At 38.6% G+C, this 22,013-nt stretch overlaps 1 long non-coding RNA gene across 1 annotated transcript; it reads left to right on the top strand.

Annotated features, from left to right (window-relative positions):
• The first annotated feature begins 598 nt into the window (after positions 1 to 598).
• LOC107314600 lies at positions 599 to 17,546 on the top strand. The gene is made up of 3 exons (XR_004307650.1): positions 599 to 662; positions 2,111 to 2,272; positions 17,008 to 17,546. It is a non-coding gene; the product is annotated as an uncharacterized LOC107314600 (long non-coding RNA).
• The last annotated feature ends 4,467 nt before the right edge of the window (positions 17,547 to 22,013 follow it).

Below are 22,013 nucleotides of genomic sequence, written 5' to 3'. Positions count from 1 at the left end.
CACCCACTACCAGGCTGACCCCAGCAACTGCAGAGCAATTTGTGAGGTCATTGCCATCTCTGTCACCCTCTGCAGTACTTCTTTCTTTTACTGTCCAGAAAAGCAACATGCCTACACCCAAGTACCCATTCATGGCTTTTGGCTGGTGATTTCGGTGTGAGGCTCAGAGGAAAGCTGCCCAGTTGAGGGATCACAGAATCACAGAATCACAGAATGACCCGGGTTGGAAGGGACCTCAAGGATCATGTAGTTCCAACCCCCTGCCTGGCAGGGCCACCAAACATACACCTTTACTAGATCAGGTTGCCCAGGGCCCCGTCCAACCTGGCCTTGAACACCTCCAAGGACGGGGCATCCACAACCTCACTGTGCAGCCTGTTCCAGGGCCTAACCACTCTCCTAGTAAAGAACTTCCCCCTAACATCCAACCTAAAACCTAAGGATGGGTGGTCTAGTGGAAATGCTGAGCCACGGCCTGAAGCAGTGATAGAGCACCTGGTGGGAAAGCAGGGCCAACCCAGGGGAGCTCAGGTGAATGCAATACATCTGAGTGTGTGGAAGGGATGGAGCAGGATCCACCCCTTCCAGACCTCTTTTAGGTGTTGGTAGAGAAGGTGAGTGTATTTTGCTGGAGATCCCTGCCTACAGGAGGTCTTCCAGAGGTGAGCAGTGTTTGTTGTTCCTCCTTTCCACCACCACCCCCCTCTTTCTCTTCCTCTTTCCTTTGTTTCCATGCCTATGGCTGCTGCGTTTGGGCTTGTTCTCACTTACTGCAGCCTAGGATTGTGTCACTCTGCTATTACTGCTGTACTTTCCATCACTTTATAGCATTGCAGGTGGTCATAGCTGGCAGCGGATTGTGCTCTGGTAGTGGTGAGTCCCTGCTAAGAGCAGCTTGAAAGGCCAGTTGCCACAGCAGCCAAGGGCACAGTGGAATAACAAGAAGTGACAAACCGAGTGCTTATGGCCTAACGTAATTTGCATGTTTGTACTACAGTCTTGAAAAGCATTGTGTAGTATCTAAGGAGAGAGTTTAGGAGATAAATGGATTGCTTTAGCAATACAGTACTAGTTAGTGGTATTTTATGGGCAGATAAAGATGTGATAACAGTATTAAACATGTCCTATTTTTACTGAGCCTTGTTCTACAGGAACACTTGAATTTATAAAGCTCTGAGTTGTAGTAAGAAAAAATATTCCTACCCGCTGAGGCTTTCCAATATAGAAACTTGTAAATGTCAGAACTGAATAACTCCTAGGCATGAAAAACCACAGAGTTAGTTTGCTGAGTCAGTTCAGTATTTAACTTTCTGACCTTTTTCATACGTTAGGCATATATCAAACTTTTAAACTTAGTCTGAGGTAAAAGAACTTTCAAAAAGAAATATGGAAAAAAAAAAATTTTTTAAAAATGGATTTACTGTTCCTAGAAAATTCTAATTTAATAGTTTTCTGGAGTTGCTGTGTTTCTTTCTAGTCTGATTTGCCCTGTATTTAGTTTAAGATGCAAAGTTGTGAGACCTTTAAAAACACGAGAGCATCGCACAGAGTTGATTGTAATGGTTGTGGTTAACTTTGCACTACATCAGAACCAGCATAACGCAGACGTAGGTGAACACCTTGCGGGCCTTTATATTGTAGGTTGGAGGTGAGATTTGTGATCTGATAGATTATTATTATTATTAAGGTAAGTGAACAACTTGCATTAGTTTCATTTTAGCTGTGAAACTTGGAGTTGCATCACCTCCTTTAGGCCTTATCAAGCCTGATCCAGAAATTTTCTGAAACTGTATGATCATTGCTAAGGAGTTGTGAAGTATTAACCCACCAGTAAAGCCTTTGTGAGTCTTTTCCAAAGCAGCCATCATGTGGCAGCTGCCATCTATTCAGGAAAGACACGGAATTATGCAAATACAGTTTTTTGTTTGTTTTAAGGGCATGCTATTTGGCCAGATGGCAGCTGTGCATTTGAACTGTGAACATGCTTTGATCTCATTATTTTGTTGCTCCATAAACTGTATTTTTGATTTGAGGGTTTCCTGCTTTTATCTGGGGAAGGCCTGACTAATCTACGGTGCCTATTTTTATGGTGTGCCTTGTATTCTCGTAGCTACCCGTGACCAAAATGGATGGAGCAGTGAGTCACCTACCAGACAGCATTAGAGCTGTGGCAACAAGAGACCAGATGTAACTTCTGCCCTGTATCTCCTTTCCAGACCACAGAAGTACAGCATATCGAATTTGCTTTGACTTGCACAAGCTACAAATCCTGGTAAGGACTCTTTTCTACCCACATGAATTTCTCAATATAGAGAAGATTTGAACAACCGTAAATGCAATCCACATGCACATGCGAACTGCTGTATTCCAGCACATGTCCAGTGATGGTTTAAATGCTGCTCCAAGCTATTGGCTAATTTTAAGATAGTGAACTGTGGCATTAATATTCTCAGTGTTTTAAAGGATTTATTCCTACTTGTGGTGTTTCTGTGTGCTCAGATGACAAAATCACACCTCAAAACTGTCACGTCAAATTATTCCAGCTACTTTGGAAGTGCAGTACTATCTGATTTAAAAGTAAAATAGTCAGCGTAATTTCTTTGACAGAAGTGTGCATGTATGTTTTGCATATATGATAAGCAAGTGTCAAATAATAGCCCATAAATGCAAACACTTTCACAAAAACTACTGTAGTTCTTAGTATTTTCAGGATGTGGTCATTAAGATAACTAGAGCTGAAATACTGAATCTCTACCCCCACTTCAGATCAGTAAATAATGGTTGAAAATCTTTGGTGTTTCATTAAAAACAAATCAACATCTGCTTGGTTTGTAGTAGGTAGATCATTGATAGGCTTGTTGGAACCACTTCTGAAAAGCTCAAAAGTAGAGTATTACCAAGTATTAAGCAATTCTGTTATTACCAGAGAGCATCCTTCTAGGCTGAGGTTGAGTTTTATATTGCCACTTTCTTTTAGGGAAGTTTGACCCTTGCTGTAAAAGCTGCCTCTCTTTTAAGGCTGGGAGGCCTCAGGCTTTGTGTGGTCTATCATGAACAGTGCATTTTTGCTTAAAATAGCATTTCTCAGGCCAGTTTGTTTTTTAATCTCTCTGGCTGTTCCCAAGACTTCAGTTAGACAAATTCTTTCATGATGTTATTGATGTCAAGTTCTGTGAGAGCAAATCTCTGCTCATGCTATACTTTTCATCCCTTTATGATACATATAATACAGATATGGCAATGAGCAGATGCTCCCTGTATCTCATTTGCCAGTTGGCTCCAGTACTGATGCTGTCTAGGGCAAAACAATAGTTAATAACCCAGATAGCTTAAGGTTTTCATATATGAGAACTGCTTTGAAAGTAATGCCTCCTGTTTTATGGTATTGGCCCATGATATCAGAGGTGGATGTATGGCAGCAGTAGAGGTTGGACCTTCCCACTAATATCCCATTACATGTTATTGCTGTGAGACAGATAGCAGTAGAGGGGTTCTCTGACAAGGAAATGTGGGTGGAGCAAAAGCATGGAACTGAATTCCTCCATGAGGAAACAGTTGCACCCACTGACTTTCATTGCTTCTTGCTGAACGTTTGTGGACACCAAACAGTGAATGTAAGCACAGTGAGGCAGTGGTTGGTGCATTTCAGCAGTGATGACTGTATCCTGATAGAGGTGGGCTAAGGACACATCAGTTCAGCACACTCAGCTCATTGCTGGTTCTGAGCCCCGGTCAGAATTGGGTCTGATTGGTCTGGTGTGATATCTACCTCCTAGTCTATTCAGCTGGTAAGGTTGGCTTTGAAGTGCTGATGAAAACAATTGCTGTAGGCTCTGCATACATAAGTATCTGATTTAAATCAAACCTGAAGTATTATTTTAAAGAATTCTAAGTTTAAGCGATGCCAGGCACGTAACAGCCATTGAGAAATTAGTCTGTGCTTGAAGTCTTTCGTGTCTAAGAGCTGGCTAACTGATAAAGACAATAGGAGTACTTACCACGTATAAGTAGTTCCATTTGGTTTCTTGAATGTTTCTGTGTGTGCAAGCACATCTGTTAGTTTGCACGTGCGGACACAGAGTTCTTCTGTTGTTTCTGACCTAAAAGATTATTGGCTACTTCTCCAAGGGAAAAATCTCAGCAGGCTGTCCTGAACTTCAAGTTACTGCTCTGAATTAACACGATTCCTATCCAAAACTAGAGAATCTGAAACGTGAATACGAGCTGGTGTTGATAGAGCAAACTGCTTGGGATGAGCTGCTGCCTGGGAGGCTAATTCCAGCCAGGAATGTGCTGTGGAAATATCTCCATCTAGTGGCTGTGACTGGGGTGCAGGCGTTCCTCTGGCAGACGAGCACCTTGCTTGTCCACTGCTTTTATAGCAGTTGTCTGTTTGTCTTCTTGAAACAGAAGAGAAGATTTAGAAACCTCCTCTTAACTGCAAAATTATTTCAGTGTTTAAGCGAATATTGTAAGAATGAGAACATCTCTACTGGTTTGTCTATACTGAATATTTTTATATTTCTGAATATACTGAATATTTAATATATTTCTGAACGAGTTTCAAAATAAATGAAAACCATTCAGATCTGATATAGCCTACCTACAGGTAGGGGTACTTCTTATGGCAGAATATATTTTAATTAAGGAGAAGCAGTTCAGTGGGATTTGAAAGCTGATACGTAAATATTCATTATTGTCTTCAAGACAAAACATGCAGGGTCAATGGTGAAAATCCAGTGTTATCCTTACTACAAAACCTTGCATCTACTCTCTACTCTGTCTTTTTAGAATTCATCTTAGCTGATGGGGGGGAAAAATTGTTCCTCAACCCACTAAAATTAGTAGGAGTTTTTACATGAATAGAGTGAGGGCTTAGTGAGGAGTATTTCAGGAAGGAATACAGCACGGTAAAACTTGTGGTACATTCAGTCCTAAAGAGAGTCTAACGCTCATGTAATGGTCACCAAATTAATGCTTACTTCTCTTTCTCAGAAAGGATTAGTGTAATAGCTATTTAGGGGAGGCTGAATAACATAATGGTATCTAACTAATCAGATGTCTGTTGTTGATATTTGTAAGTGGGGCTTCATATTGTCCAGCATCCATAGAAGATCGGAATGTCTGTCAGAAATGCACGTGTCAGGACATTCCAAGAGTTTAGATTATGAGAGGAACTGTGCAGCATCTCAGGTGACTGGAACAGTAAAATGTTATCTTCCTTTTTGACTTTTTAATGCTTATCCAAACAGCAAAACATAGTATGTATTTTTACACACATACAGAGTTAAAAATAGGCAAAATCTTTTCTGTATGAACATGTTTTTAGATGTGTGTTGCTTTCCTATCCAGCTATTTTGTTACATGTGTGTATAATGTTTCTTCTAGATATAATGTCCCTCAATATGGTTTAGACTGCAATACAGAAGGTATTGTTTTAAAATGTAAGATTGAATATTATGGTTGTGAAATCAGGAGATTAATGTCACTAACTCGAGGCAGGCACCATGGAGACAGGTGCCACGCATAGTTCCCTGCTGAGCTTTGCCAATGCACATTAATCTTGATCTGCAGCATTCCTGCTATTCCAGTCTTGGCCTCTCTTATGCCAAATCTTATAGTTTATTTGTTTGTAGGTATAATGTTTCCATCAAAGCAGAAGCTCTTTTGAATGTCTTTTACTCATTTTCAACTTTTGCTTTTTACTCTATTAAATGTGCTATGTCTCCTCCATGATTACGAAGGGAAGGGCTCGGACAGAAGCCTGACAAACGCTGAAGTAATACCATCATTTTACATGATCTGAATGTCAAAAGCAAAGAGCCCTGAAGTTAATCATTGCTTACTGTGACTGACTCAGCCTTCCTAATCTTTTTCGGTGCTCAGTTCTTGTCACTGTGCCACTTGACTTGCTTCCTCAGTGCTGGACTATGTACCTTCATCATGCAGTGCACAGGAACCGGGAAGGGCAAATGATTTTTGCAGAGCTTTAGGGGCTGATTCTGCTCAGATCAAAACTTGGTGGGAGTTTGAGCTCATCAAGCATAAGACAGCCATTCTCAGGCAGTTAGTCACCTTTTGCATCTTGGGTTTCCAACAGAGTTACTTTGTCTTTTAAGTAGAGATGGATATCCAGTTTTGCACAGAAGCGGTGTTAGTACACAGTGATTTTTGCCTCTAGGGCTGGGAGCAAAGATCCAACGTGCTGCCACCACCACACCTGTTCTGACTCCACAGGAGGTTACTTTTGTTGCTATCCATACCCTTTATCTCTGGCAAAGGAATGAGGACAGAGGCACCCTACTATGCAATTGACTGTGCTGCTTTGTGTTAAGAAGTAATGTTTTTACATCTCTTAAGTTACACACTTCTCCTATATTGTTACCCTCACCCACTCTTCTGCCAGCAGGTAACTGGAATAATATGATTTGGTCTTACATACGTCACATTGTGACCTCGGCCTCCAACACATAAGATAAGGGCTGATATATGCCAAGTGCTTAAGATAATTATTAAGTGCTAGCTTGCTGTAGATTTCAAATGGACTGGAACAAGCTTTGTAAAAATTTCCTCTACATTTCTGGAACTTTTTCCCTTACTGTTTTGTGTGATATTATCTTTCAGTAGAGCAGATGTGAGGGACAGCCCTGCAGGAAATGGCAGCGTGCTTTCTCAGCACTGTTGCTTCTGGCACACGGTGCTTGGCTGCTCACCCTGCTTATGCTGTTGGTGTGGTAGGGAGAGGAGTAACTGAGCTCAACTGGCACTTGTGCCCATATAAGTGAGGGGCAAGTTAGTTGAGATGGTTCCTTTCCAAGTGGGACTGGGGCATGTGTTGTATTCACTGGCATAAGATAGCACAAAATATACAGATAACTGTTGTTTGGTGTTTCCAAGACTTCATTTGACTACAAAACAAAATTAACAAAATTCAGCAGAGTCGTCTTCTTGTGCCGGGCATTTAGAGCTGAGACTTAATCAGCAAGAGAAAAATTAGTGTACAAGACCATAAAATTACTTTGCTGGTATTTCCTGTTTTAAGCAGCAAAAATCTTGGTCTTAGTTCCTTAGAGCATCCAGCTGGTGGTGCCAGATAGCAACTATGAAGGACACTGTGTTTTTAACACTTGGAATATGAGTTGTTTGGATAAGGCACCTTTAAAACTGTTTCTCAGACCCTTGAAGAACTGTCCTCTCTTTCAGTGGGAACATCAACAGCAGGTCAGCTTCTAGAAGTCAACAGCTGTGAGATTATGCCTTGTACAAAATGGCATAAAAGTTTCCCCCTTATCCACTCTTGATTATATGGGAACTCATTTTGCATATAGGGTGTAACGCAGACATAAAAGATGTGTATAGATGTACATGGGTTGCATGCAATGGAGGGTCAGGCCTGGGCCAATTCCCCCTGCAGTAACATGTTTATTACTTCATTAATCATAGTAAACCTTAGGAACACATACACCTGTTTTCTTGGGTGATGAACATCTTTCATACCTGGCATTCATACAACTTACACGATCCAATGTCCAGGATCTTTAACACGCTTATTATGGCTATTGATGAGTCAGCTTGTGACCTTCGTTTTCTTTGAAGTTCATTACTTAAAAGTATTTAGCTTGGAAGAGGATACCTGTTTTCAAATTTAAAAAAAGGAATGGTGGGGAAGAGGGAAAGGAACACTGTGTTATATTTTGTTGGCCTAACAGTGACCTATAAAATGTGCTGGTGAGGACAGAAAATGTAATGCACCGATAGCTGCAGCCACGGTTTGTTTTCACTCTTTTTGATATTTGATTATAAAGGTTAAAGCAGGGCAGGGGAAAGGGAGTGCTAACCTGAAGTGCTGGCTTTTCTGTGGCTGCTTGCCAGGTAAGTCAGCGCCTGTTCGAATGGGTCAGGTTCTTTGCTGGAAGACAAGAGGCAGTGAGGAATAAACCCTGTTCTTTCAGAACAGTCAATTTTTATAACAAGGTCACAGGTACGGATACTTCAGGAAGTTTTTTGCCCTGTTTTGGAGGGTGCCTTGAGTCCCTATGGGCCTCTTTCTTCCCGGTGAGAGATTGCAACAGACAGCTGCTTGCTCAACACGTGGATTTTGCTAAGATAGTCTGAGCAGAGGGCAGAGGGCAAGTACGACCAGTTGGGGCGGGGAGAGTATCATAAAGGTGAGTCAGGCAGAGTGAGGCTCACAGAAAATGGCAGGACTTGCTCGTGCTTCCTCCACTCAGCCTTCAGAAGTGGTGGGCTCTTGGCCAATGCAATTCATCCAGGCACTGTGACAGGCATCTTGCAGAGCACAGCACTTGGCACTTCGGTCACGGAAAGAAAGCGAGTGGAAGTTACATGCTGAGTGAGCACTAAGAAGGAACTGGCTCCAGAGACATCTACTTGAAGGTTCCACCTTTCCATTTACCAAAGTAATGCCTTCATTTCTCAGGAATTACTTCATCTCTGAAGATAAGGGATATTAACTGTATTCTCAAGAAAATGTACAGTCTTTGATACTGTTTAAATCAATCACAATCGAGTAATTCAATATTTAAATACATACTGTGCAGTAGAAATCTGAGAGGAATAGTTTACTTCATTCTGAGATCTGGTACCCAACAAATATGACTGTGTTTGTGCAGGTTTGCTCTGCTGTAATATACCTCATGAAATCTGAATTACTCCCCATACAATTGTACTCATTAAGACAATTATAATCCTCTTCATAGGACTATATGCAAGCATTCTGCAAATGTTTTGGAAGGCAGCAGCTGTGCTCTGCTCCTCATCAATCTTGTGAAATCCTGCCATAGCAAAAGGTGGCTACGTGTGAGGCCAGGGCTGGGCTACAGCCTGCTTCAACTGGCCAAGCACTTATGGCTGGTGTTTGTAGCATTTCTCCAAGGAAGCAGGGAGCTCATTTAACATCTCCTCTGTATCCGTTGTTCTTGTCTCCATAGTTCCTTCAATCTGTCTTATGAGAATGGATGGGATGCTGCAGTGGAAGAAGTATGGGACATCCACTGTTCTTTTATAAACACTGGATGTGTTTGAACTGAGTGAGCTAGAATAGCTAAGCTCTGGTTGCTCACATCTGGGTTGCGTGACTCCAGCTAAGAACAAAATGTGGCTGCTTGTCCTTATGTGCATCTATAGTCATTAACCATTTGATGAAATCAGGAGGGTATATTGTACCATGAATGGAAATTCTCAAGCTCTGTACATGGTAGCTTTTCTCCTGGAAGTTTAGTTAAATGGGACTTTCCTGCAGGGAAGCAAATTGTTTTCTTTTTGATCTCTTGAGATTCTGTGTTTTAGCCTGCTTGTTTTACTTTAGTTCCTGTTAATAGAAGATCCCTTTTATCATGCATGCTGAAGTTGTTCGATAGGCTGAGCTGAAAGCCATGATGCAGCTCAATAAGCAGTTTGATATTTTTGTTGTTGCTGATGAGCTCCAGCTTCTGGGGTTGTTTGTGTTTGGTTTTTGGTTTTTTTTTTACTTTAAAGTAAATTTAAAAATAGCTTACAAATCAAGCTCGTAGGGTTGCAGAAGAGTACTTCATAACCGGCTCTGCTGTATGTGAAGAACTTGGCAATTAAACAGAAAATTAGAATACATTTATTTTGAAAAAAAAAAAAAGAGGTTTATGATTAATGATTTTGGAATGCTCGGGACTGGTGGCATTTCATACACAGCCGTTTGCTGTTTATTAGCAGATAAGCAGCAGGGCAGGATTTCTGAACTGGAGAATTTCAGATTAGGAATTTGATTGCTGCTTGGTTACATCTCCTGGCTGGCATCTTAGGCACACAGTAATTTTAAATACATCTAGAAATGGGACTAATCATGTAGACAACTATGAAAGTGGAGTCTGTTTTTATGGACTGGTCAGGTGATCTCCTGCTTATGAGTTCTTCTAAGCCAGGGATATTTGAGCTTACTTAGTGGGTGTGACCCTTAATTCCTGAGAACTCCTTGCGCTGAACATAATGTTTTAAGAAATAACTTTAAAATAGCATTTGGAAAACTTTCTCTAAACTACAGGTAGTTATTAGTTATAGAGCTGGTTCTTAAAAAGGAATAAACTTTTTTTCTTTGGATTTCCTTTTTTCTTTTCACACTTGAGTGGGTTGGAAGCAGCAGCCTGTTCTTGTACACTGCTGCTTTTAGTTTGAACTAATAAAGTAACATTTTTCCTGTCCTAATCTAATTAACATGGTATTTTCCATGTTCCATAGTGCAGAACCCCTCTCCCTCGACTCTTCATTGAGAAAGTATAGAAGGATACATAAATAATTAGTGCCTTGGGTTTGTTTGTTTGTTTTTCCAATTATTATTTTTATCTAAACTAAGTTTTAGAAGCCGGCTTAATATTAGGAAAAGTCCACTGCAGGCCTTTGTACCATAAACATTTAGGCATATAAAGGATCTTAATGAACTGGAGCAATGTTCCATTGAGGAACCACGTATCTTTTGTTGTGTTATGACTTATTTTCTGCTTTTAGGCACTGCTACTGTATTTCTGACTTCTGTAGCTTTTCAGGACCTCAAAAATAATGGTAATGATATTAAACAATTAAAGTGACTTGAAGGAAAGGTTTCTTTAAAACCTCGAATCCTGTAGCAGAAATTCCAAATGGTAGAGAGGACTTTTATTTATCAGCAGTGGTATCAATATACAAGCACAGAAGACATTTTTAGCTGAGAATTTGCTGGAGAAGCTACTCTCTGATAGCAGGAACATGCAGTTGTAAAGTGGTTTGCATTTCCTAATGTTAATTTTATAGGCATCATATCACCACAGCCTGTAAAAAAAAAAAAAAAAAAAAAAAAGAGTTGACCCATTATACAACAGCTAGAAATTAACTAAGTATGATAAGGAGTCATAACTCCTTAAGAAACATAACGAGTATTTCTACTGCCGATGGAAGTATTTATTACACATAACTGATAAAACGGGTGGATTTAATTTTACAGAAAGGGCAGATTCTGTACCAGATTAGATTCCCAGTAATGTGCTAAAGATCATTTATTTTCTATATGTGGTACTTGCTCTGTTTTGTGTGTTTATACTTAATTTTCCTTTAGGTAGGAATTTCTAAACAAGAAAACCATTCACACTCTTGCTTTGCCTGGTGTTTCTTCCAATAGTATTTCAATCTTGAATACACACTGACCTATTAAAATAGCAGCAATTGCTGGGGTAGGAGGTGAGTTGATTTTTCTTGTGGTCTTGTTTTTGCTTTGTTTATGTTTTTTTTCATAATGAAAACAAATATATGCAATAACTAGCTTTCACTTCTCGTGTATAAACTGAGCAAACCAGATGGCGGATCTAAATAGTTGGTATTATGTTTGGTATTTGACTTCCTTCTCTTAAATTTACAGAACACTTTTCACTTTTATGTGAATTATTATGTGATTTTTATCTGAAAGAAGATGTGAAAGCAACAGAACAGAGCCTTTCTAATGTCAAAAGCCAAACTAAAAACAACAGGGTTGAAACAAATCCTGAGATGGAAACGCCCATAGAGAATTAGATAATCATTTTAAATTATATCATATCAAATGCAGCAGTGATAAAGAAAATCCTTTCATCTAACACCTCTACTGTCTGTCTGAGGTTTTAGAATGTAATTTGTTTGGGCATCTCTTTTCCTGCTCAGTTTCTTCTTCCTTCTGCCAAAGCATCCGAGACTTGTTCAACAAATACAAATATTTTATCTGTAATTAAACTTCCAGTGCTTTATGCAGAATGGAAGTGTACAAACCCACAGCTGGCAGTTTTGAGGTGACCAGGTCAGGGTAGCCTAGCTCAACTGAGGACTGTAAACACGCCTTGCTTAGCTTTTAAATTAAAGAGCTGCCTCTATCTTTTAGCTTTGTTGTTTCTGAGTTCTTCTCAGTTGTTGCTATAGTTAAAATCCTCACAGTGTTTACCCTCTAAATTATCCAGCTGGGATTTAAAAGCAGAAAGAGAAGGGAAAATGTACACTGGCTGATGGCTCCTGCTTGCTGATTTGGAAGATGAAGTTTTAAAGAATGGAGACTTAGAAGGGGAAAATGCTAAAATGCCCTGAGTTACAACAGAGCACTGAATATTTGTGTCACAGTAAGACTGCCATAACCCAGGTCCATATCTCTAACAGATGTACTTCACTTTGCATACTGATTAAAACCCTTTGAAGTAGATAGGAGCGAATAGTTGTGGGTGAATTTAAGCTGATACTAAGCCCTCCAATGTTACATGTTCTCGAGAATGAAGTTCAATTAGAAGCCACTCTAACTTGTACGTTATTTCTGTTGTATCTTTGATAGATATAACCTAAGCTGGAATTCACTGCATGTTCCAGTTCTGACCCTGATCCTTCAACATCCCATTTAACTACTCACATGATAAAGTTATTTGTAAATGTTAAATCTTTGCAGGATTATGATCTAAAGGAGTATTAGAGCCTGATCCAGCAACTTCAGAGGCCTGCCCTAGATTTTGGTGATCAGTGTATCAGAGCCATACTAAAGGGATTAAATGCTGCTAGTACTTACTGAAGATACAGTTTTCCCAAAAGAATAGCTCGGTATTCTCATATTGACACAGCCAGAACAAGTGAATTAAGTTTGTACGTTATATAGTGTATCTCCCTGTACTTATGCTAGTATAACTCTGCTAGTTTACGGTGGCTCCAGTAGCCTTCATTTTATTTATGTATTCATAATCCAAATACTTAGCAGTGTAAATATTTTCTCTATATGGCTATACACAGTTGTATATTTATATACTGTGTGAGGCTATATTGTTGAGGAACGTACTGTCTTACTGCTGCCTGTCTGAGATGAGTGGGTTACCTGCTGCATTGAAATGGAGGAGTTAGGCAGGCTGCCACAGCCTTGTCTTGATAAATCTACCATGCCTAGAGCTCTCCAGGACACCAAGCCTTTCCTTAGGGAGGGCAGAATTTATAGCACTTAAGAAGTTGGAATGTGCTAGTGCTAGGCTTTTATAAGAAATCAAGGGAGCAAACTTTAGAACTCTATTCCTACTTCTGGTACGGAAATATTCTGGGGTCTTTTCCCTCTTCGTTTTATATTCTTTCATTTTACTTCTCTGCCTTTCTTGGGTCAGTAGATGTTTGCTTCCCTTTATTTCACCAGTGATAGGCAGGACCAGGAAAATGATGCCAGAAGAGATTTGGCACCTTGACTGGAAGTCAAAATGTACAAAATAAAGGTATTCCCCCCATGGTTTGCAGCTTATTTTCATACTGTGGAGGTTACATTGTGTTGTTTCATTAGATGATAGTCCTTTTTTATAGCCATGCCATTAAAGAAGCTTTGCCCCTCTGCAACATGCATTTGTTTTGCCTAAAAACAGTGGTAGGGGTGAAAACATTTCTTTCACTTCTATCTTGTGCTGAAGACGATGAAGGTTTATGGTGTAATCATGCCACATGGATGTGGAAAATTAGTTGCAGCCAGAATACAGGTTCCCATGACAGATTTGAATGCCTAGTTTTAGACTACTTCCTTTTTCATTACATGACATCATAATGAACAAAGTAGTACTAAGTGGTATAAAATCATCATTCTTACATAATATCTTTCATCTCAAGATTTCAAAGTACTTTACAATCATTAATCTGTGCCTTTTAACTCAGTAATCACATGAGTAAGGTCCCCTGACATAAAAGAAACATTTCTAAATGCTTCACATCCTGTTGAAGAAAGGAGGAGTAGCCAAGTTTACTTAGTGAAGAACTGAGATTAAAACTCCATGCATCTGCTTCATTGTAAGCACCTTTCTTAATTTCAGATGCATCTGTAGATGCAAAAGTCCCATTAAATACTGAGATATAGGTATTTTTTTGCATATCAGAAACCTGGTGCTGCCTGGTTTAAATTTGGGATCTCTGTCTGACACAGATCTGTTGTGTTGCTTCTTAAATTAAAAAAAGAATCTGCCATGTACAGTCACAACTAGTGATGCTTTTAAATGAATAGCCTTCCTCCATATAAATAATTGTAGCAAGACTAAAGCCAGGTCTATCAATGGGATGAGAATACAGCTTGACTTAGAAAAAGCCTTCAGAATATTAGCTGCGAGTTACTAAAATGTTTAAATTCTTTAGAACAGACAAAATATTGCTGTGAGTTTTCAAAATGTTATTTGTCCTATTTGGTGTTCTGATTTTGTTTGACGGTTATTTGTTTGTTCTTGGGTCAGTGGGTTTATGTCCAGTATAAGCTGGGTCTTGCTGTTCCAGAGTCAAGGGTATCAATTCTATGCATGAAACTGGAAACTATTTTTTCTGGTTTATATACCTCATCTATGAAGATCCCCAATATCAAGTTTTGTTCCTATAGCTACTATGCATGATCCAGAGCAGCCTTTCAGCCCCCTGAGATGGGTTGCAATAAGAAAATAAAAAGCTTACAGTATTAATTAATACCATTTGACATCAAAACAAAGCAACAAAAACAAACACAAAAAGTGCTATATTAAATTGCTAAATAATTGTCTGGCTGAAAACGTGGTTATAAGAGAAGAATACTTAGCTTTACTATGTCTAAGTTAAGCCCAATCATTTGTTTTCTGTGTTGATATATCATTAAAATGCTGATGACCCTGAATCACTCATAAAACCTGACCTGAATCACTTGATAAGGCATGATCACTTAAATAACGTAATAGAATATTAACAACTGTCATGACTGGTGCTTACAGAGGTTAGTTTATTTGTTTAATCCCAGACTCAGGCCTTGCCACAACTCACTAGTAAAGGAAAAGTGACTGCCAGCTCTACAATCAAGCAAAAGAAACACTCTAAATTTGGAAGTAGAAACTAGATACATTCAAACCATAAATAACCTGCAGCATTTTGTTGTTGTATTCTGAGGCAAACTAGTTTTTGGTGCAGTTTTCTTTGGCATGCAGAAGCCTCTCTAATATTTGAGCACTTAAAAAAAAGAATTATTTCTCAGATGTGTACTATAATGCAAGTAGAAGTATATGTTTGGAATCAAGTGAGATTCTTTAGTCCATGTTAGACAGGTAATCAGATTAAATGATGATAATACGTGTATTTATTTTCGTTTGAATCTCTGTTTCCTACTGGTAGTTAGCATTTTGTCTGCTATCAAAGGTATATTCAGTGTGTCAAAACAGTGGAAGGCATGGTTCCATTTCTGTTATATTCTAATTCCACATACAAGCCACCCAGAAGTTTTCAGAACTAGTGAAAGCAGAGAAAGATTTTAAAACGAGCCAATACTTTCTGAGTGCCTTAATGTTCAATTTCGCATGACTTAAGATTATCCATTTAATTTGCATTATAGTGTTATTGTCAGATGATGTGCTATTGCTGCACTTGAGTGAGCACTAACTACTAGCTACCAGGACAATCGCTTCCTAAGCCTCTCTAACTTGACCTGAATTGGCGTAGTTGCATGTGGCTGTAGTACTGCTTTCCTGCCTTCCTTTAATTCTCATGTTTGCCTTCATTATATAGGTGCAGAAAGTTATAGCAAACTATGTAACTGAGCTTAGAGATCATTTCTTCTGTTCTGACCACAGCTTTACTCTTCTGTCATGTCCGGGCACTTTCTGAAACAATATCAAAGAATATAGAGAAAATAATTTGTTCTAAGAAATTAAGTTCTTTTCTTATCACTTAAATACAGATTTAATCCTGTTGCCACTGTAGTTGGTAGAAGTGGGATGAAGCTAAATGGATGGTAGTCTCTTGAACTTTCTGCGTGTATAAAAATGTGCTTATGCTGCTTTTCCAGTTAGGAGGCAGAATACCCTTATATGGGTACTGAGACTTTTTTAGAAGCCAAGTTAGGGAAGAACTTCCTCAGACTCACTGTACATCTATGGATGGGATGTGAGCAAAGTGAACTCTAGCTGGTTTGCAATTTACACCCATTCCGATCTTACCATAGGAGAGAAGCTGGAAAGAAGAAACATGGCAAGTTTCCTTCCACTGAAGTGGATGGATATACACTATATAAGTAGCAGGCCTTTGTAGCAATGCTAGCGCCTTGTACAAGTTTACCTGTTTTTCTCTACTGTATACATCTCATTTCGCTCCATATAGTCTAAAAACTTCTCGTATGCTGATGGTTTGCTGAAAAAGAGGTATGCTGTTAAACTGCTTAATTATACCTTGGCTGACTTGTATGGACTTTCAAACCTTTATTTCCTAATAATTTGAAAAGAGATGCTGAGGTCTCAGTAAAATTATTTTATCCAGGTTTATGTGAGGAGTTCTCTTTTTAATCCAATTTCCTTCTTTCCTTTTTTCCTTCCTCTCTGTTGCAGAGTAAAGCCTCATGCATTCAGACGTAGGCAGTTGTCCAAATCTATTTTAAAACATTTTAAAGCTTCTTGCAGCTATAGGGCAGGGGTCACATGTACTTTCCCTGGGTTAGCAGGACAACTTAAGATGACATCGTAGACCCATCTCTCTTTCCTCTCCCAGTAAATATATGCATAACATAGAACTACAAAGATTTTTGATTTCCAGAAGTCTAAGTTACCTTGTCCCACATTTGATCAGTTGAAATAACTTTGGCTCACAATAAAAGAGGGAGGCATATCTTATGTAAGAATCTGCCTATGTCCTTCTTTTTTTCTTCCTGATTGAAAGCAAGACCTAGCAAAGCACATCTAGATTTTGCAGTGTTGACAGGCAGCTTTGTTATTAACATAATAATATCAATTGATATCTGAGGTAAATAAATATGGATCCTGAAATGTCAGAGACAGGAGAAATCTTGACATTGTGTAGATACTGAAATATACAAAGCTTTGCTAATGCTAGTTCGTTGTTTGCATTTTCTGTTAATCTTCCTTGCAGAACCCACAGTAAGTCTATAGTGATGTAGAAGGGTAGGTATTTTAAATCAAGCTTGGAATAGAAGTTTGAAGCTACATTTATAGCTGAAGACATTCTAGTATTTTGATTTTCTTTTCCTTGATGTTTCTATGGTATTTATCCTTTTATGTTTTTCAGCTGCTTTCAAGTAACTGCTGTGCTGTTGGCTGTGAAAGCAAGAGAACAGCTTCTGCAGATGAAAGGCCAGCGATGATAGCACTGGAATGTGACCTCGGACGTTTATCAGAATGACATTGTATGTCAGATGATACAGCATCCTTATTTTTCCAACCACTTTTGGCCTGGAATCAGGTCAGTACAAGATGGGTGCATATATCGCCATGCTATGCACACATCCATAAATGGCATATCCTTCATTAAGACTTGTGATAGGAAGTTACTTTTGTTAATATGAAATAGGTTTCATTTCAGTAGCCCTCCTTTGTGTTGTCATTTACCACCTTCTTTTGTCACTTATAACATGTTTAAAAGTTTGCTCAAAGGAAACCACTTGGATTAGAAAGATCAACTGTTCTGTCTGATAAATAATAATAATAATAATTTTAAAAATTGAAACAAATATCAAATATGGATCATTTTCTTGCTATTGATCAAGGCCATTCTTCTGCTTAACACACCAGGGTCTCATAAACTGTAAATGATTATTCCTTCTTGCATTTGATTTAGAAACTATTTGGTAACAGAAAAGATTTTGGGTAAATCTTGCAACTTCTAAGCTTTGTTCTCCTCATTTACAACTGAAAATAATGACAGCAAGGTGGATATGGGCATGTGGTTGGTATATATGAAGGTGAAAAATTGAACTAGGTGTAAAAGCTTTTCGATTGCATCCCCAGACTGGCTGTTTGCTACCATCATTTATTTCCATGAGCTTCAGCATCCACAGCTGCAAAGCAGGGTAGGTCTTAGCATCCTCATAATGACAAACTGGCCTTAGTAATGCAATTAAATAGTAATTCTTTTATTGTTTTGGTTTTTTTTTTCTGTGGCAGGTGTTAGAGATTTCAGATTTATTTGCAGATTATGTCCTTCAGGAGATTCCAAAGAGTCAGGAATATTTTGTTGCTTTGTTGGTACATCTAGGCTAGGACAACAAGAAGGGAGAGCTGTCTCTAAACTCAGTTGAAATGCCAGAAACACGGTGTTTGACATCTTGGCAAAACAGAGCATTTCTTCTTCTCTGATTTTAGTGTAGAGTGTAGAAGAATTTCTGTAGTTGTTTCTGTTATGGCTCTGCAAACAATAATGGTGTAGTTAAAGATTTAAAATGAAACTGTGTGATTAACTTTTGGTAATGCTTCTGCTCTTGAAAGGAGAATTGAGATGCTTTATTGTTTGTATTCTTTTATTTTTTTTTTTTACAGAAATACATTCTGGGTGAAACATATTTTGTACATATGACATACATATAAAAATTAACTAGCATTCATTTTTGTGCACAGAAAATATAACAAGATCTCTGACATCCTAGAGCTGAAAAAGAAATGTGCTGGTAAATGCATTGAAAATGACAGTATTGTGTTTCTCAGGCATTTTTTAATGTAAAATAATAATAATAATAATAACCAAGCACTTTTTTATAAAAATTCTCAGCCCAGACCTACAAAGAGAAGCAGGAGGGTTTATCCTGTTACAAATCTTGGTCACAAACCTACTTTTTTTCATTTTAAAAATACAATGTGGTAGAGCAATTCCAGAAATGTAAAGCATTTTAAAGCTATTGAATAAGCAGAATATTTTTGTTCTTGCTGAATGAGTTTAATTGCTTCTACTGACAAGGTAAATAATTTCTAACATATTTCTCATCTATTAAAATATGGCCTAGGCATCAGTGTTTTGACTAATATGTCAAGTTTTGAGAATGTTAATAATTTTCCTAACTAGTATTGATTCCTCAGTTTGTTTGGAGGCCAGGAAGATCCTGGTCTGATTGGTTGAGTCATTTTCTGGTGATTAAGTGGTATGTCTGAACAGGAAACATATTGCAAAATGCTTAAGGGAGTTTATAAATAGAAAATGTTTGGAGGGAAGATCATTACTCAGAAAGCAAATTCTACTGATACACGACTGCATAGATGTTGTCCATTGCAAAAGACCGGTGTTTTTAATGGAAAATTGGATTGAAAAAAAGTAAGAAAAACTGACTAAAAAGCAGATTGTTTTAATTACTTAGTAGTCTTTCTTTACATCTTTATCTTACTCAGAAAAATATGTAGGGAACTTAAACTTCAATGTAAACTGTCCTGCTAACTACCCTCTTTTTTCAGGTTCTATATTTTTTTATTACAAGAATGCATATTTCTTTAATGTTATCCTTATTAAACCAACAAAATCCTTATTTACTGTGGGCTTCCTTTGTGCTTTCTTCTGTGGTATACTATGTATGTCATGTGTCACACACATGGAGGAAGCAAGGAAAGGGGCACAGGATATTGACATTCCTCAGTTAATACTGCTTCACTGTTAATACTGCATTACACTGCTAAATTATTAAGTTGCCTTTGAGTTTCTGTATCATTTCTGTAGTTTTTCTAGAACTATGACTTTGTTCTTCTGCAAAGGTAAGATAACAGCCAATCCCTCATTTCAGAATGGCATTTCAATACATGCTGAATTCAAAGTGCAGCAGAATGTTATGCAAATCCCTTGAAGTCAATGACTTTACCCACAAAACCAGAAAGGGCATGTTTTGTTCCCTCCTGAGTTAGCAGCACTGTTAGGATCACTATCTGGTCATGTTATAGTGTAACTCTCTAACAAACTGGTCATTTGACCAAAAGGAACAGTTCTGTCATTGTTTAAAGAAGGAACTATGTTGTTAACACCAAGGGAAAAAAATATATTGTGGACAACTAAGGAAACTAAAATCAAATGTTCCTAATTTACAGCTGGATTCAAAGCTAACCAAAACAAGTGGGAGTTTTTCCACTGACTTCATTAAACTTTACATGTTTGTCCAAAGAAGTGCTAGGAATACAGCCTAGCCAGGCCCTGGGAGTAGATCCAGCCCCTTGTTCTCAGCTGACCTTCCTTTGCCACTGCACAGAGCTGCTAGTGTGACTGTGTCCAGCACCAAGGGCAGGCTAAACTAAAGCCTGCAACCAAAAATTGCTGTATGAAAGCCCTTATTAAAAAAGAGAAAAGTAAATATGAATAAAAGTAAATGCAATATTATGGGTTCTGTTGCCTCCAGGCAGGCACCTACACATTTATAAATAATGACATGCAGATATTAGTTTAGTTTAAGATGCTTCCTGATGCTTTGTTGACTAATGTTTTAAGCAAAACAGAAGGCAAGAGTGGGCAGCTTTCCAAAATCTGAGTATATTGTGAAATAAAAAGTTCATACACATTTTCTCTCCTTGAGCACAGAGTAAAATGTACACTTTAGCTAGGAGTACCACTTCTGTGCACTAAAAAAAGTCCCTACTCTCTCACTGCCTGGAGTAAATGATAAAAGCAGTGGCAAGGTTCCTGGAGGAAACCATGCAGTTAACGTGATCCTTGAGAGATGTAAATCTGTGTGAAACTGAGAACTTCTTATTACAAAAAGCTTCATCTGTGAAGTTTTACAGAGACCCATTCTCTGACACAGTCTGTTAAATAGGGGCTGTAGTTTTCTGAAATCTGAGTTACCTACATATATCTAAACTGGTGTTTGTTGTCTGACAACAGACATTTAGCATTGTGGGTGAAAGTAAAAGGCCAGACAGGGCTCTCTAGATCAGCAGGAAGTTCTGTGCCACTAAAAGCAGAGAAACCATTTGAACTTTGTGACGTTATTTCAAACTGACTTTTTTTCTGATACTGAAAGTACTGTGTAGTTTTTAGCTTATACTTTGTTAAACAATATGTTGCTGAACATGTGATGATGGATGCCTCTCTAAGCAGCTGTATAATTGCTGCACATTAAGAAACTGCAAGAATACAGCTAAAAGAAGCTCTTCAGAAGCAGAAAGAAATACATTCACATCAGAAATGTAGAGTGGCAGAGGAAGACTCTTCAGTTACTCTGAGTTTCATGGATCACCCTCATGCATGAATTTTAAATAACCTGTTAAAGGGTTTTTGAAAGAAATGTCAGTGCTGTGAACAACATGGAATGATCATGTGACAGGCTGATGGACTCGGTTTCTGCTCAACAGGATTTCCTCAGGGAATGTGGCAGTTGCTAAATGTTATCATTTCAGCTGTTACAAAAATGCACTTGTGCACAGACTTTGTTTCTTCCCCCTAAATGCTACTGTTACTGTTCCAGAGAGTTCAAAGTGGGTTTGGCTCTCTGTATTTGTTCAGGCTCTTCCCTCACCAGTTGAAATCTGCTGTTTCAAACTCTCGGTATGCACTAGCAGGAAAGTGGAAAGATGCCAGCTACCCTGAGCTACTCTGTTGATAAATTTGCAGATGCTCAGGTCCTTTTTTTCCTTTTTCTTTTATTTTATTTAAACAGTACCCCCCCCCCCCCCCCTTTTTTTTTTTTTTTTTTTTTTTTTTTTTTCCCCCCCCCTTTTTTTTTTTTTTAAAATCCTTGCACAGAGACTAGAAAGTTATTGGCAGATGGTACAAATGCAAAAAGGTCTCTCTTTGAGACACACTTGATTGTTTAAGGTTGCTGATGTGACGTGTTTAAATACCAAATCACGGAGTTCATAAAAATATTTTACAGGTTGTCAAGAGCTGTAATGTGCTGTGATCCGATGAGATCACGTGAGCTAAGAAAAACTAAGCAATTTAAAGAAGGCTGTCCGGCAAGTCTTCCGGTGTTAACCTTGTTTGCTGGTGGCATTTCATGAGGTGACACCTCTCTATCAAGTTGTAAGCCACCATCAAAGTGGTGCTAGGAAACGTGGCGCTGCAGAGCCTGGTGTCCTGCGGGGAAGCAGTAGTAGGGGCTTTTGATAGAACATGGCTCTTGTCCCTTTATGTCAGTGCTGAGCTTCTCTGACAGAAGAGTTGGTAAGACCGAACTCTTCCTGAACCATTTATGGAAAACTGTCTGTGCTGGAAAGGGGCCAGTTTAACTGAGAGAACTAAAGTTGACTAAGCTTGAACAACCTAATTATCTCATAAGGTTAGAGAGGTAAATAGCTCTAGGCTTCATTTAAGAAACCAGGGATGAAAGG

Source organism: Coturnix japonica, chromosome 5 (genome assembly GCF_001577835.2).
Source record: "Coturnix japonica isolate 7356 chromosome 5, Coturnix japonica 2.1, whole genome shotgun sequence".
NCBI lineage: Eukaryota > Metazoa > Chordata > Aves > Galliformes > Phasianidae > Coturnix > Coturnix japonica.
This window is presented reverse-complemented; position numbering and strand designations above follow the sequence as displayed.